At 30.9% G+C, this 16562-nt stretch overlaps 1 protein-coding gene across 1 annotated transcript in view; it reads right to left on the bottom strand.

Annotated features, from left to right (window-relative positions):
- The window catches only part of LOC132930961 (BMP-binding endothelial regulator protein), a 68576-nt gene extending 62962 nt beyond the window's left edge, over positions 1–5614 (bottom strand). Inside the window, exon 1 of the mRNA XM_060997089.1 lies at positions 4783–5614. The gene's annotated coding sequence lies outside the window, so the exon portion shown is untranslated. The remainder of the gene's footprint in view (positions 1–4782) is intronic.
- Positions 5615–16562: the final 10948 nt, after the last annotated feature.

The following is a 16562-nucleotide window of genomic DNA, read 5'->3' as shown; positions in this document are numbered from 1 at the left end:
TATAACATGTAACGCGGAAACGTGCAGGGTAAAGTATTAAGCTGTTAATAATCGGCAATGGCGTTTAAATATATTGACGTCATAACACAACGTTGTTGTATTAGGGGGAGTACCTATAAATGTATAAATGTCGTGTATCACTGTATTAGTAATTATTGTATATTGCAGCACCGAGACATTGCAGGTTATACGTATATTTCGGACGACGCGATTATAAAAATCGGCAAACAACCACGATCGCTATAAATCTGTCGTCTGTGTATGAGACGCAGACGTAATAATATTATTGGTACGTATATATATACGTTTTATAAAAATAATAATATATATAGTGCTTAACATATCGTGGTAAATGTACCGCCGATATTATAAATTAAAATTTGGATCGCGAAACAGGTCATAATATTTTTATTTCGTGTCGTTTAAGTCGAGACGTCTGGGATCGACCGCCGAACTGACGAATAAATAAGTACGCGACAATATCATATTATTATACAGCCAGACGGACCAACCCCTTTGGAAAACTTATCTGACGACGTAGTACTGCCGCTGGAACCGCAGACCTGTGCCACCGTCATAATTTTCGAAGACCACCGCGGTCCCCGTGCTCTGAGTATTTTTATATGGCGCGTTTAATGCGGGGTACCCGACCCATATCATATTATTATACGTAACGTTTCTATATGTAAAGAATACACGAATCGTATAAACGCAATATTTTAATAATATCTGCAGTAGTAAATAATATATATATATATATAAATATAATAACTTCAGTAAGTAATGTTCAAGTATTTATATAAAATACGAGAGCATAAAATATCTGTAATTTCAAATGTGTACGATATTATGTTAAGACCTATCCGATGCGCAAGTATAATATTATTATCTCGGGCTATGCGATATAATAAAATACCTACGCTTTCCCGTCTCGGAGCGACAAATTGAATATATTGTTATCTATATTTTTCAGGGTTTATGTCTAAAGTTTAAGCGATCGCGTCGCGGGTTGCAACATGAAACGATGTTGTTACGTAAAAAGCGTTTTTTTCGCGGACGACGGAAAACGCGATTCTTCGTTTTAATATATTAAAGCGTCGCCGCCGACCGGTACCGCAGTTATCTTACCCAACCAGTGCTAAGATTTAGCGGGTAATTTCTGTGCGCTGAGGCATTTTTTAAAAGAAATATTATCACTCTGAAATTCAAATAAATATACCTATAGTATGCAGTGCGAAATTATTCGGAGATAGCTAGTACACGATGACGATGAGCTTACAAAGGAACTGCCGTCGCGGTCGTTCGCGGTCTGCTGCTATAGGTTCTATAGCAGCTAGAGTAATCGACCCTCGGCTTATCGTAGATACAGTCGCAGAATCGATGGAAGACGACGTTTACTGTCGAGTCGGGTATTGTTTCAAAATCTGTGTTGTACATCATTAGGCTATAGTGGTCGCTCATAGCAAAATTTATAAGCATATTATTGTTTGAAATAATTGTCTCCGTTTTCGTAGGAACTCCGTGATTCACGCTATATACCGAGACGGCGGCTGCAAGACGTGCAGGTTGTATCGTCAGCCAACAACCAACATAATAATATTACCTATGCTGTGTAACGTATGGTTGTGTCGAAAATCGTTTGTCTTGTCCGGAACGTATAGTATTGGGTAGGAAGGTCGATCATTCTGCTATGAATTCGTATAAATCGTATTGTACTCTTACAATACGCGCATAAATTCATAATATTTAATAACAACGCATTACAACAACTGTAGCTACTATACGTCATAATTATTGAATATCCTTATATTTTAAATTGTATTTTTTTTTTAACGTGTACGATAAAATTTGAGACCTTGGTATAATATCAACATTCGGACCTTAGGCGGCGCATTGCGGTGGCCTGCACACCAATAGCATAAGGTAAAATAAAAATTATGGTTTGATATTTAAATGTCCACACCCTCTTTACAAAAAAAAAAAAAAAAAACAAAATTTCGGTTCATTATTATGAATATACTGTGATATTTTTGATTCAATTGCAAAATTAGAGAAAATCGAAATGAAAGCTGGACGAAATGCTCGATGTTCTCGACTTTTCAAACACGGGAGAAATGACAACCCCGGGTACTGTGGAATTTCAGCTAACAATTTATTAAATTTTAGGTTTGTATGTCAACACTGCTCCATAAATTCTGAGTCGGAAAAAAACAATTTCTTGAGTTACAATGATAATAAAATATATACATCTAAAAATACTATTTGAGACTAAAGATCATCAAAAATCAAACTCTAAATCGTCTCATAGTAAAGTATGACAGTATTCCTTATATGATATTATACAACAGGACAATATTTTATAATTGTTTGTTCTAGAAGATTCAAAATTTTGTCAGTACTACAGCTGATGACTCGCGAGTCACGGGGTAGCCCGGTCGGGTTGATATCGTACGTGTGTGGATCGTTTATTTTCGCTACCGCACGTACGTATACGTACTCCTCATAATGTGTTTACTATTCAAACAAACCATCAAACAAACAAACAGACGGTCGAACGAAAAAAATTCACTGTCGGTCCTAATCCTCGACCGCGCACATTAACCGCGTGTGCGTAGAGAGTAGCCCCATTATGTTGTTAATATTATTGTATTGCAATGGAAATTTATTATTCGTTTTAAAAAGGAATCGAGTGGGTTATTTTGTCACTCCATCGAAATATTATTATTATTTGTTAATATTGTTTGGGGGAACGTGGTTTAGTCGGTTTAGTCCAGAATAAAATCTGGAGTATTATTGTATTATAATATACTTAAATATCAAAAGAAAAATAATGAGAAAAATGATAAATAAATTATTATGTGTGTAATACATTTTTATTTTATTAGAAATTAAATTATAAATATAATATTTATAATATTGATCTAGTATTAATTTATTTAAAAATCGTGGTGTACAGTATTTATGGGTATTTTACGAAAATCCGATATAACTATTTCATTTTAGTTGTATAATATATTATTTGCATTGATTTCTTTTAATTTTCGAATATATCATTTACCACAGTAAGTATTATTTCCTAATTACTGTTATAGACTATAAATTCTAGTTATACGCGTAAAGTAATATTCATTTTACTTTAAATTTGATTTTAGCGATCAAAAATATATAAATTTATTATATTTTAAGAATTTATTATTTATTGAAAATTTAAAAATTACAAATCTTATAAATTTAAATGTAGTTTAATACTTCACAATAAGACTTAAAATTATTTTATAATATTTTACTAATTGGAAAAAGCAATAATGATAAAATTAGCAATATTTATTCATTCATTTTTTCATAATAATAATAATTGATATTATTATACATAATAATAAAAAATAAACTTTATTTATATCTAATAAATAAGATATTAAATTTAAATGATGAAAATATTTACTAAGTATCGAAATAACTTTTTATTATTATTTATTATTTATTAAAATAATTTTTTCATATTTAAAATTTTTGTGTAAGAAAATGAATTAACAAACTATAACATCTTATCGATTTTATAATAATTGTATACAAAATCGATAGGTATAAGATTATATATAATTATAATTAATTTTATCAAATCAAGTAAATTTATTAAGTATAATATTATGTGAGATCATATTATTATTATTATCATCTATCCGAAGTATTTGTTAAAATATAAGGTAATACCTACAAATTCAAAGTATTTGCATATAAATTTCGATCGGTCGTCGGAAATTCATAAAATATATTTTTCTGTATTCTAGTAATATATTATACTTCTATTTGGATTAAACATTTGAGGATATCCGGGGATAGCTATCTCGCGCGAGCATAACGCGTGTCAATCTATCATCGACAATTTTTTTTTTTTAATGATTAATTAATGTTTTATTTCGTTTTGTTTAATAAACTTTTTCATTCTAAAAATAATAAAAGGTCGTAATTATCGCTTTCCACACCTGACGTACAGACTCAGCGAACCGGTATTTCAAATAGCTTTCGAATCGGTCATTGGAATTGGGACCACATGTACTTTGCAGTCATTTAATTCTTTTTATTTTTTTATTGCGTATACACGAGATGCCGCTAACTACGGAGTTGCATTAAATGCATTTTGTATATTATTTTGTATATGATACGCTCATAATATTCGTATATTACGAAGTGTTAAAAGAAATATTACTTTTTTTTTTGTACGTTTAATGCACTTAGATTTAATATGATATGTATTAGACATAAAGTGATGCATTTTTTACCACGTCTTAAAAAACTTATGGATATAATTTGTTTTTGATTATTTTAATTTTTCAGTTGTAAATAAACGTCTATACGCTTATCACCTTAATATAATTATTACATGATTATTTTGTACTATACTATACGTATTATGACTATATGATTATAATTGTCGGGTTTTCTGAAAGATTAACGATTGTATTATCGCGATATAAGTTGATATAATAATATTATATAGGAACACACGTGGGTCTGATATCAAATGAGATTTCCCAAGTCCATCTATGTTTAATTCGCTGAACTTTCGGAAGAAGCGATTTCCTTTCATTATTAGTTTTATTTATTTTGTATAAATAAAAAAAAAAATATATATCGTGATATTTATTTTTATGTCATTATAGAATAAATCGCCTGAAATATTTTATCATGCATAACTTAACGAGTATAAAAACACGTATTTACGTACAACTAAAAAATAATAATAATGATAATAATACATGATGAATAAAAGTCAAATCTTACCTTGAACGAATTGTTGTGAAATTCTGGATAAAGAATATTTTAATATATTAATGAAGTTCAAACAAATATTTATGATTAAAATACACTTTATTAGGTTTACATAAAATCGTAAGAAAACGGATGAATAAATTAACAAAAAAACACAAAACACTGACAAAAAAATATTTTCACGTAAAAAAAATTGTTTTATTAAAAATTGTCTTTTACAAAAAAAAAAATAATAATAATCACTTATATAAATAATATTTTAATACAATAATTATATCGCTCGAGGCTTGTGATTAAAAAAAATAAATATATGTATAATTGTCACACTGTTAAAAAAAAAATTAAATTGTAATTAGGAAAAAATAACGACAATAATAATTGAATTTTTTCCGCACGAAATACACGGCGATCGCAATGCGACGATAAGGTCGGGTATGATAATTTTTATAATATTATTATGATGTAGGTACAACCGTCGGACGTATCGCAAAATGTAACATTATATTATATCATCATAAATCGTACCACGCGGGCGACGGACGGACGATTTTTGATCCGGTGTCGGGTGTTTGGAAAAAAATTTTGAAAATTTTTTTCACCTCGAAATTCGGTGTTTTACGCGTGCTGGGCGCTGTGTCGCGCGGGACGGACGCGTCGTGTCGCCGTTCAAGTCACACTGTAACGAATTGGCCGGCGATACGATATAATATTAAATTTCGCGCGATAACACGACGACGACGACGACGGCGATAATATCGCGATTATGGTGCAATGTGTTCGCTTGTGTGTGTGCGCGCGCCACGCTGTACACGACGCTACTACCACCTATGCGGCCACCGCGCCCGGCTGGCCAGCCAGTGGGTCGTACCGGCGCCCGATCGCACACGTGCAATCGGCACCAGGCGCGTGCGCGTCTTCTGGCCGCCGCCGTCGGTACGCGCGTTTTTCTCCGGTCTGCCGACCTCCACGCCGGTTTTTTAATCACACAGTCCGCCCGATTTCCGCTCGCTTTTCACCGGTTCCGCGTCCCCAAACCAGTCCGAAACACTTTCCGCGGCGGGGAGGACGCTTTATACAATACAGCTATACATTATATGGCTGTCGACAAAGAGTCAATGAAAATAATTAATTTAAAAGTGAACGCAACACTGCTTGGGGGGGTTAGAAGTAAATCGTTGGCAAATAATAAATTCAACTCGTCAATTTTAAAGTAAATAGGGAAAAAATATTAAGTCAACTCGGCTTAAAAATAATCGATATACTTTTTTTCTAAAAAAATTAGTGCATGGGTGGGTAAATTGTCCATTATACAATTTATTACAGCTCCGTCAGTTTAATCGTGAAAACCTAATAAAATAAATACAAATACAAATATCTGTAAACTCGTATCAACATTTCTTTAGTTAAAAAAAAATTACTACAATTTTAAGTGAAAAAAAGTTCTGGGGATGAGGAGGTGAAATGGTAATCCATCGTAAACACGTCACTATCACATTCCAGTATAATTATGATTATTACTGTTATCAGGTAGACATAACAACGTTAATACGAAAAATACCATAATAACATAAAGTCTATAATAGATAATCATAATGTATTTATTTATTTGGAAAAAATAGGTATACAATTATGGGCGCCACGTCTGAACGTCGTTCTCCGTTCCTAAATATTCTACACATCACATTTATTTATTGCACTTATATTGAATCGAATGTACAAATTGTATACATATATATATATATTATTAAAAAGTATATATATATATGTATTGATAAATATAATATTATACACAATATAGAAAATATAATTTTATTGGCAACGATTTCAACAGACGGTTAATATACCAATTATAATAATATATTATTATATATCATTAAAATTGGTTATTTACACCGTAGATCCGGTATACATATTACGATTCTTTTCATAACCATTAAATAACCGTGGTACTGCTCGTTACCTCGGAGTATGTACCTATTATAGCACATAATATTCTATAGTTTCTAGTGTATAGGACCGGGTGGGTGTTAAAAATATATGATAGTATAATTTGGGGGTTGGTTAATAAAGTAATAGATACATACATTTACACTATTAGTCTCATCCGTAAAACTATATAGGCTTCGTGGTGGGATGGAAATATGTGTAGTAATGCGTACTATCTAAGTATATAATATATGGTATTAATATAGATGGTAATACATTCTTAAATTTACATTTATTCGTAGACTACTCAGTTTACTTAAGCTTGATCATTATTTTTGAAAATATCTTCTTAAACAAGAGTATAGATAACTATAATATAGGTACGCACATAGACGTAATCAATATGTTGGTATTATTAACTGGTAAAACTAGTCTACTAACGGTTTACTTTTCATTTAAAAATTGACATCATTATATTTATGCTATAATTCAATTGTATAATACTATAATGTAGAATAACATCATACAACATAACATTAGTTTAAGATGTGTTTTTTCACCGCCTTAAAAGTAATTCATTTGTTTTATGTCACTCTGTCAATTTATTGTAATATAGTATAGAATATAGATGATAATAAAAGCTCAAAATGAAGATAAAAAAACGATAACAACATGAAAATTTTGGTTAAAATGAACCTATTAGTTTTTTCTCAAAATAAGCTTATATATTATATTGAAGTTAAAATTATTGTTTTAATTAAAATATGGAACTGGTTAGTTGTGTTTAGAGAAAATCAATTAACTAAGTCGAAACTCTTCTGTATTATACTTTCTCGTTCTCTCTTAAACCATTCCACATTAGTCTATAGGTACATTCTTTCGTATATTTATTCTTATTATTATCATGAATTACTAAGTGTTTTTTCCTCAACATTGTGACATAGCAGTTGTAACCAGACGGTTGTTATATAATGTTACTAATATATAAGTTATCACTATCAATGGATTTTAATTAACATTCAGTGTTTTGTCTTTAGTTTATAGGCACGTTCAAACAATACTAATTTGGCTCAAAAGTGGGTTTCCATTTTTTACACATAATACGAATAAAATATTATGCGCATTACAATGGTAAAACAGTAAACCATTAATCAATTATTATTTTTTAATTATAATCGCTATTGCTATACAAAGGTATGTAAAGGTATAAAACCATAATGGGACTAAAAACGGTTACATTCCAATCCGTAAATATAATAAGAACAGTTTTAAGATATTTTCAGGTAAGAAGGTTTACAGTAAAAGTATAAAACTCAATAGAAAGGGTAAATGTTGCATATTGTCACATTGCGTTCATTGTGTTACGTATACGTGTAGTATGTGCACTCTAAAGTCCATTCTATTTGGAACGAGCCGTCGGAGATGTTCTCGTAATCGCAGACCAATGCAGTTTAAAACCAACAATTGAACGTTGCTATTATAATATTATATGTACCTATAATATGAATACTAAATTCTTTATACTCTTTATAATATAGTATGGGTATAATGTGTGTGCTTTTCTATGGACTCGTTACCGCGGTGGATTCATATAATGCATAATATTGGATGCATTTTACGATCTCGTTTGAACCGCGCACACCGTTTAAACGTAAAACGCATTGGCTTGTCTTTTTAAATGTAATTAATTATAAAAACCGTATCGGTTTGAAATATTTAATGCAAATGTATCATCATTGATATTCAAACAATACACACGATTTATTACATTATTATATACATTGCAGAACCAGCCGCGATGGCCGTCGTAATTCGTGGTACGAGTTTTATTTCCTTGGCGATCTCTCACCGTTCATAAACGATACGGATGAGACCGCAATTTCATAAGCTGTAACTCGTAATATATACAATAATTATGTCCATATGAATGACTACATAATCTTGTTTTTTTTTTTTTTTTTTTTTTTTTTTTAATAATCTTCACCTAAAAGTAGATATTTTTTTGATATATATTCGAATGTTCAGTGAAAGTTGTTTTTTTTTTTTTTTTGTAGAAGTAGGTATAATAATTGATATATGGACTATGAAATTTAACTATATAAGGCGTATAGAACCTATTACGATATACGTATATAGTAAATACACGAATTTGTGCAACATAAAAACTGCGGCAACCGGCGGTTATCGAACGGTAGGTGGTTTTGTTTTAAACTCCAATATCCGGTCGAAGAGAATTTTTCGGTTCGAGTTGTCCTCGGTAAAGAACACTGACTGGGTTCAGGATCTAACCTGCACCAACCACGGTTCAAGTAGAGATTGGTATCCTTTATCTACTCCTTTCTGCCGGAGCCGGTCGTACATGAAACCATTTTCATTGGTCGAATAACGATCTTGATATAAATGCGTGCTACACACACTTACACACAAAGACATATACACACATATTTAATATATATATACTATATATATATATATATATATATATATATATGTGTGTGTATATAATATGCATGTATTTACATACAACCTTCGGCCATTTTATGTGAACGTGTATACTGTATACAATATACATACGTAGGTATATAATAATATACGATTTCAGTATTGTAATATATATATATATAATATTATACACTTGTATGGTGCTCGCGAGTCATATTTACCTGTAACGCAAATCAACGCAAATCGAGGAACCTGTGCAGTACATACACATATTATACTTTATATTATATCTATAATTTATAATAATACGTAAGTTGACATTATTGATTTTGACTCAACAGTTTGACGCTGATAAACGGCCACCGCCTCCGCCACTCGTCCTGAGTATTTATACAATATAGTAAATAAGCGATCCCTCAAGGACATCCTGTGATCTAACCGATTGCCGTTTAATGTATATCATTAATTCGCACGAGTTATTATTTCGAAAAAATTTTCCCATGGTAACTAAAAAAAAAAGATATAACTCATCAAACTATCGTTTATGTATTAATATATATAAGTATATTATAAATAATATAATAATATAATAATAACGTTGGCCCCGCTATAATAATATCAACCATTACTAATAGCTACCTTGGCAGACCAATTTCTAGTCGCCTCCAAGACCGGATTAGGTAATTTTCAATGCATTTTTGATATGTTCGTGTCTAATCCAACAGTATTCGTCTCGTATAGACTTTCGATAGATATACGATACGTCTAGTCACCTAGTCATTCTATATACGTTTTCTTACATTTTATTGAAAATACGAAGATTGTATAATATAATTTATTTTATACATATCGCACTTATATATTATAATCACATAGTATAATGTTATATCATACAATATACTGAAACCGTTTATAAGTTCAAAAATAAATTTTTAACTGATAATATTACTCAGGCATACTTTAAAACAGTTGTTTTAGTATTAATGAAATTATATAATATATATATTCTAATAATTTATTATTGATAATGGAAACACATATTTTATATGCTCGTGGTTATTTTTTTTTTTTCATCGAATAATTTTTCATTTAAAAGTTGGCAAAATAACACAAGACTGTAGACGTACGCGTGTCAACAGCCGCACTATATTATATAAATAAACCGAGAACATACAGCAATCGGGAGGCTATAAAACAGATAAATATTGTTAATTTTAAATTAAATTTTATTTTATCTCCTATGTCTATTTTAAAATATAATATTAAATACTACAGTTTGATGAAACCACTCCTCTCCGACTTTTTGCATTCATTGAATTAACTGTTGCTAAATTGATTTTTGGTGTATATAGTGTATATACATTATTTATTGTACATTATTGTAAGTATATCAATATATCATTCTATTATTATACTAAACTGTAATAAATACTCTACTTGAACGATAGAAATATATTATTTTATAATAAACACGTTATAAGAAATAGATTTGTACTGTGTTTTTGAATAGGTACACACAACAAAACAACACAATTACATAAATCAATTTAAGATATTTATAGTATTAAAATTATCGTTTTAATAATAGTTTTAAAAAAAAATAGTCACTTATTAAAAAACAATCATATTTTCAAGCATTTAACTTTAATAAAACTGTTTAAGTATTCATTATAAATATTACTGTATATATGCACTACACCAGCATCAAAATGGCATATTTTTTTTTCTAACCATTTTATTAAGCGAATTTGGCATTTAATCAAATTCATTATTTGGAATTTAATTAATTATGTTTTATTTCATTTTGCCATAAAATGTCATAAAAATGCAGTTTTATCTATAACTTGTCAATGAATTATGAGTCCTACTTAAATTTATCCAACATAATATTAATATCACTGCAAGGAACATTAGCATATAAATTAGCAAACTTTCTAGTGTTTTAAGTTTTTTATATTTAAATAATTGGATATCCATAATATTATGTAGTTAGCAAACGATTATTTTAATACTGCTGCTTTATCAACCCGTTTAAATAAAATGTAGGAATCATTATCAAATAGCCGAAAACTCCCACACTATTTAACACTGATTAATGTATTCATACTTAAAACCTTAATTACCTAATTCAGTAAAATTTAAAATAGGTCATAATATTCGTATACAGTTAAAATATATAATTATCATACTTATTATTACACCAAACCTTTACTCATTTTTCGAAAGCAATTGATTTTATGCGTATTGTACAGTAGGTATTAAAATATGGTAATAATAAATAAATATATATAAAGCGGTTACAGATTAAGAATGAATTTAGCAAGTCCCTTTTTTTTAACTCGCATATAGGGTCCATCCATTGACCAGACGAATTTATAAACATAACTTATACAATATACATTTTATTTTTTTTAATATAAGTATTCTATTATTTTATTAAGCCAGGTCAACGCTATATACGGAGTATTATAATACCTGACTGATTGCAGAGTTGACTTAAATAACTACGTTCAGGATATTTATAAAGTTATAAGATCGTACTTAAATGCATAGAAAGTGTATAATTAACTGATATAATAGCACAGATGTTGTAGAATAATTTGTTTTCCGTATAATTCTCAACCACAATGTAAGTAAAAGGTAAAGACTAAATAGTACATAATATATTATTATAGTATAATAACGACGCTTAAAAAGAGCCCCGGATTTGAGAAACCTACTGCGATGAAATAAAAAAAATCGGTTAATAATATAATCATTATTTGATCGATATTGTATGTATCATTAAAATCTAATATGAGAGTTTAATAAATATATGATATATTATAATGTATTTCACGTAGATCAAATTATTATCGATATTATATACCTATATATATATATAAATATGTACAAAGTTTTGAATCAACGCGTTTGTCCTTGTTGATAACATTTTTTTCTAATTAATATTTTTGAGATTTGATTTTTGAAAATTATTGCTCTATAAAAAAATTGAAGGTTACAAACAGTTGCTGTCTTAATTTATACAAAGTATACTTTATGATTAATATCTAAATAAAAAATGAAAAAATTGAAATTATTGGTCATGTATTCAAATAGTTGTATGTAAGTAGTTGTAGTGTTTAGGCAGGAAGAGGTAGGTCTTGACACTCTTGACGGGTGCGTAGTGTTCGTACATAGACAAATACAGTACATGATATAATATTAATCTTTTGAATATAATATTACAATCATACAGCTGAATAAAATATTATACTACCTAAACAGTCATACATCATGTAGCCATAGTTTTTCGAGGTTTTAAAGTGAGACGAGTACGTGTAGACGAAAATAGCGACGTCTATAATAACATCACACCCCGGTGTGTTATAAGACGCGCTTAAGGTCGCGTTAATTATTATATCGACTCGATGACTACCACGTGTTGTAGCACATGTACACACACGTACATACATCGATATATATATATATAATGTATTATACATATATTTGTACACAGTAAAACGACGACATCTATAACGATGTGCGCGATACACTACTTTACGATAAAACTGCATAAAATAACGGACTTTGGAAAAGAGTAAAAAGTAAAACCGTATATTATATCTATAAATACGAAATGCGTTTTTATTGTGTACGGATGTGTTTGCGTGATATTTCGAAATGGTATGCCGTTGCGGGTTTCGAACTGGTCGCAATATATAGGTAAAAAAAAAAAAAAAGGAAAAAGGAAAAAGGAAAAAAAACGACCACAATAGTAGGTAATAAGTACCTATGTATATATAAAATCGTATGTCTAAAGCTAAAAAAAAAAAAAACGCAAGCAGACGCTCATAATATATATACGTACTGCTTATGGTACCTATTGCAGAAGCAGCAGTGGAATGTATTATGCCATTATATTATTACCGTGCAAAACCTTCCTCCTAGTCTTGTCACCACCATATACACCTACATAATGACAATAATATCAACAACAATAATAATAATAGCAATAGTAATAATAATAATAATAATAATAACAACGATAGATAGAGTACAATAATATATAATAATATAATATAATGCGTCTGCGTCCGTGGACCCATACGGGTCGCGTTCGTGAATGACGTGTGGTGGCGCCCGACCGAACTTATCCGGACACCGATTATACACACACACACACACACACACACACACACACATGCATGCACGCTGGTCGTGTGAAAATACGGCGGCGGCGGCTATAGCAGTGGCGTCGGCTGCAGACGCAGACGTACGCGCACAGCGTCACCAACACACGAGCACTACACACCACCGCACAGGTACCTATAGCGCACGTATAATGATGATGATTGCAGTTGTACATGAATGCGGCGTCAATGGCGCGCTGAAAAAAACCGTATAATACGTATTGCAGCAGAATCCGTATTGTATAATATGTACCGTATTATGTTATGTCGTGTGTGTGTGTGTACCTACAACTGTCTATGTTATTATTGTGCCTATGACTACGTACCCATATATATATATATATATATGAATGATAGGTATAATATATTATAATAATACAGAAATTCACTATATAATACTACGTGATATATATAGCTGTATACACGTCGGTTCAATCGTCGTCTCATCACCGTGTCAACGCAAACCTTAATTTCAGGCGGTGTTTTCGTCATTTCGGAGTCCTTTTATCTGCACCCTCGGTTACGTGCTAGACAGCTCTCTGGTATCTGATGAGACTATAATATACAGTGTCAAAGTAAATGTGTAGACTACCACACGAGAAAACATACACTTGCACCATGCTCTATATAGATTATTATGCGCAACACGGTATATAGTATATTATTGTACAACCGAAATGTATGTTAATATTTTAATGACCGCCTTGTACCCATCAAAACGTTTGAACGTTTAAACATAATTTACATATAATATCATATAATATAGGTGCGATAAATCATAATCTACACGGATATAATAACTATACGAGTATTATTATTGCATTACATAATAATCCCGATGTAGACATCTCTATATAGGCTTGGATTTTATGTACAAATTAAAAACTTTTAAGTTATAATATTATATAAACGATTTTTTTTTTACTCGGAATCATAAAATATTTACCGTTTATAATGTAATACTGTAATAAAAGACAATACTCTTATTTATTTTATCTTTTTATTCCGGAATAAACTTAGTTTTGTTTAGCAGCACCGGACAAAATAAAGACTTCTAGCACATAAATTCAACTCTCAGGATTTCAAAACATACCTACCTACTAGGCTAATTGGGACTTGTGAATGCGCATGCCCCTTAAAAATGTATATAGTACCTACATCCCTACTATTATATATTATAAATTTATATGTAAAAGTACTACTACTCCAACAACTTAAATTTAATTAAATTTAATTTATAATAAAACGCTGTTTTCGATCGTGTTAACATGTCCTATAACAATTATGTACATTCTCTGTGAAACATCATTCAACAATCAACGTCATTATATTAACTAACGATATTATTATTAGATGATAATTGGAGGTATTGAAATGGATTTTTTCACATTTTTGGTTGTAAATCACGTTAATTCACATTTATAAAAATGCCGACTTTATAATTTTCTATATCCTATTTTTTGGTAAAATAAAGTCAAAACGATAATGAGTAAAATTTCAAAATTAATTTTAATCGACTTGACGGCAAATTCAAATTGGTTTTTTTAATATTCATCGTATCATTGACCTGGTCGGTAATTTTGATAAATAACTCGTCCCAATATATTTAACAACTGTGATAGACTATTCTAATTTCTAAGACTACCGCAAATAACCACTTTCAACTCCTTCGATATAATATATTTTATTGGTCGAAACGGCGTCGACGTTTAGTTCCTAGAAAATATTATAGTGTATACAGACAAAAACTCACGCATTATAATATATTATGATCTCTAACAACAACATAAATTATTTCAGAAATACGACGCAAGAACATTCTGGAAACATCCATATGGTAAAATAAGAGTCGATTTATAGGTGTGGCGAAATGCACCGAGTGAATTCTGCAGTAGCCTGTACAAATCTAAAACGAAACATTATAACACTATATATATATATAATATATATATATATATATTTATTTATTATTTATATACCCACCCAAGTACCTAACGTCATACAGTCGTAATAATATTATATTTTCGCAGGTTCACTATCGTATACGCAGGCCCAAACATAATACGTAATATCTGTAATATCATGAAATATGGTAAAAGAGACGCTCGGGAGAAAATATTTTTATTTTTTCAGATAACATTTGTATATACCTAATATATATAATGTATAACCCGGGAAACTGACGATTTAGGAAGGAAGACTCACACACACACACATAAGACATAAACGACACATTATCTCGGCGTGAAGGTCTCTCGTCGACGCGGCGGCGGTGGCGGCGTCAGTGGCTACCTGTGCGATCTTCTTCTGAACATATATATATACACACACACACACACACACATAATCTATAGTATTATTATTATTATTATTATTATTATTATATATACCGTGGAGCGCTGGCGACTGCCGAGTAATAAGAGTGAGAGAGACAGAGTGAGAGTGAGGCACGTGAAGAATGCAGTTTGTTGTAAATCACGAACGCGCGCGGGGGCTCCGCGCCGGCCCAATCCTGTTGGCGCCATCGGCGGGCCGCCGCCGGTCTACGTTTCTCCGGTTGTACGGTCACAGCCGCCGCCGCTGGTGTACGCACACACAGAGAAAACGCACACGCGCGCCGATGACATTTTTTCGGAAATAACCGTCACAAACGCGATGCATAATATCATCGTCATCGTGGTATTTTTATTTTTTCAATAATTACTTACACGCCGCACGCGGTACAAATGGTTTTAAGTTTTGATAATATCGTTGCGCAGGTACATGTCGTCGGTTATTAGAGCCGTAATAATACTCGTAGGTGGTCAACGTGTACATAATATAATATTATTATATACATCGTGTGATGTTTTTTTACCCTTATCACCCGGTAACGAAACGTTGGTTTTCGGTCGGTATAAACGCGCGTCGTACCTTTTTTACCCTGTAGGTAGAATAATTACGGGACAGTGGCATAATTATTATACTTCCGCGACCACGATGATCTCACGAAATGTACACATTATTATGTAGGTAGGCGTATGCTGTAAATTTATAAATCGTGACGACTTCATAAATCGTGGTCGAATATATATATAGACAATATAGAAACTACAAAAGAAAACGCGCTATTAGGTTAGACCATTCTGAGATCGGTACATTTTAATTTTTTTTATGTTGTTTTTTTTTGCTATAGAGGGAATCTATGACATTTTCAATTCGTAGCTGATTAATTAGTTGACAATTTTTAGTCGATCGAGTGAGATTTGTCTT

Source organism: Rhopalosiphum padi, chromosome 4 (genome assembly GCF_020882245.1).
Source record: "Rhopalosiphum padi isolate XX-2018 chromosome 4, ASM2088224v1, whole genome shotgun sequence".
Lineage (NCBI taxonomy): Eukaryota > Metazoa > Arthropoda > Insecta > Hemiptera > Aphididae > Rhopalosiphum > Rhopalosiphum padi.
This window is presented reverse-complemented; position numbering and strand designations above follow the sequence as displayed.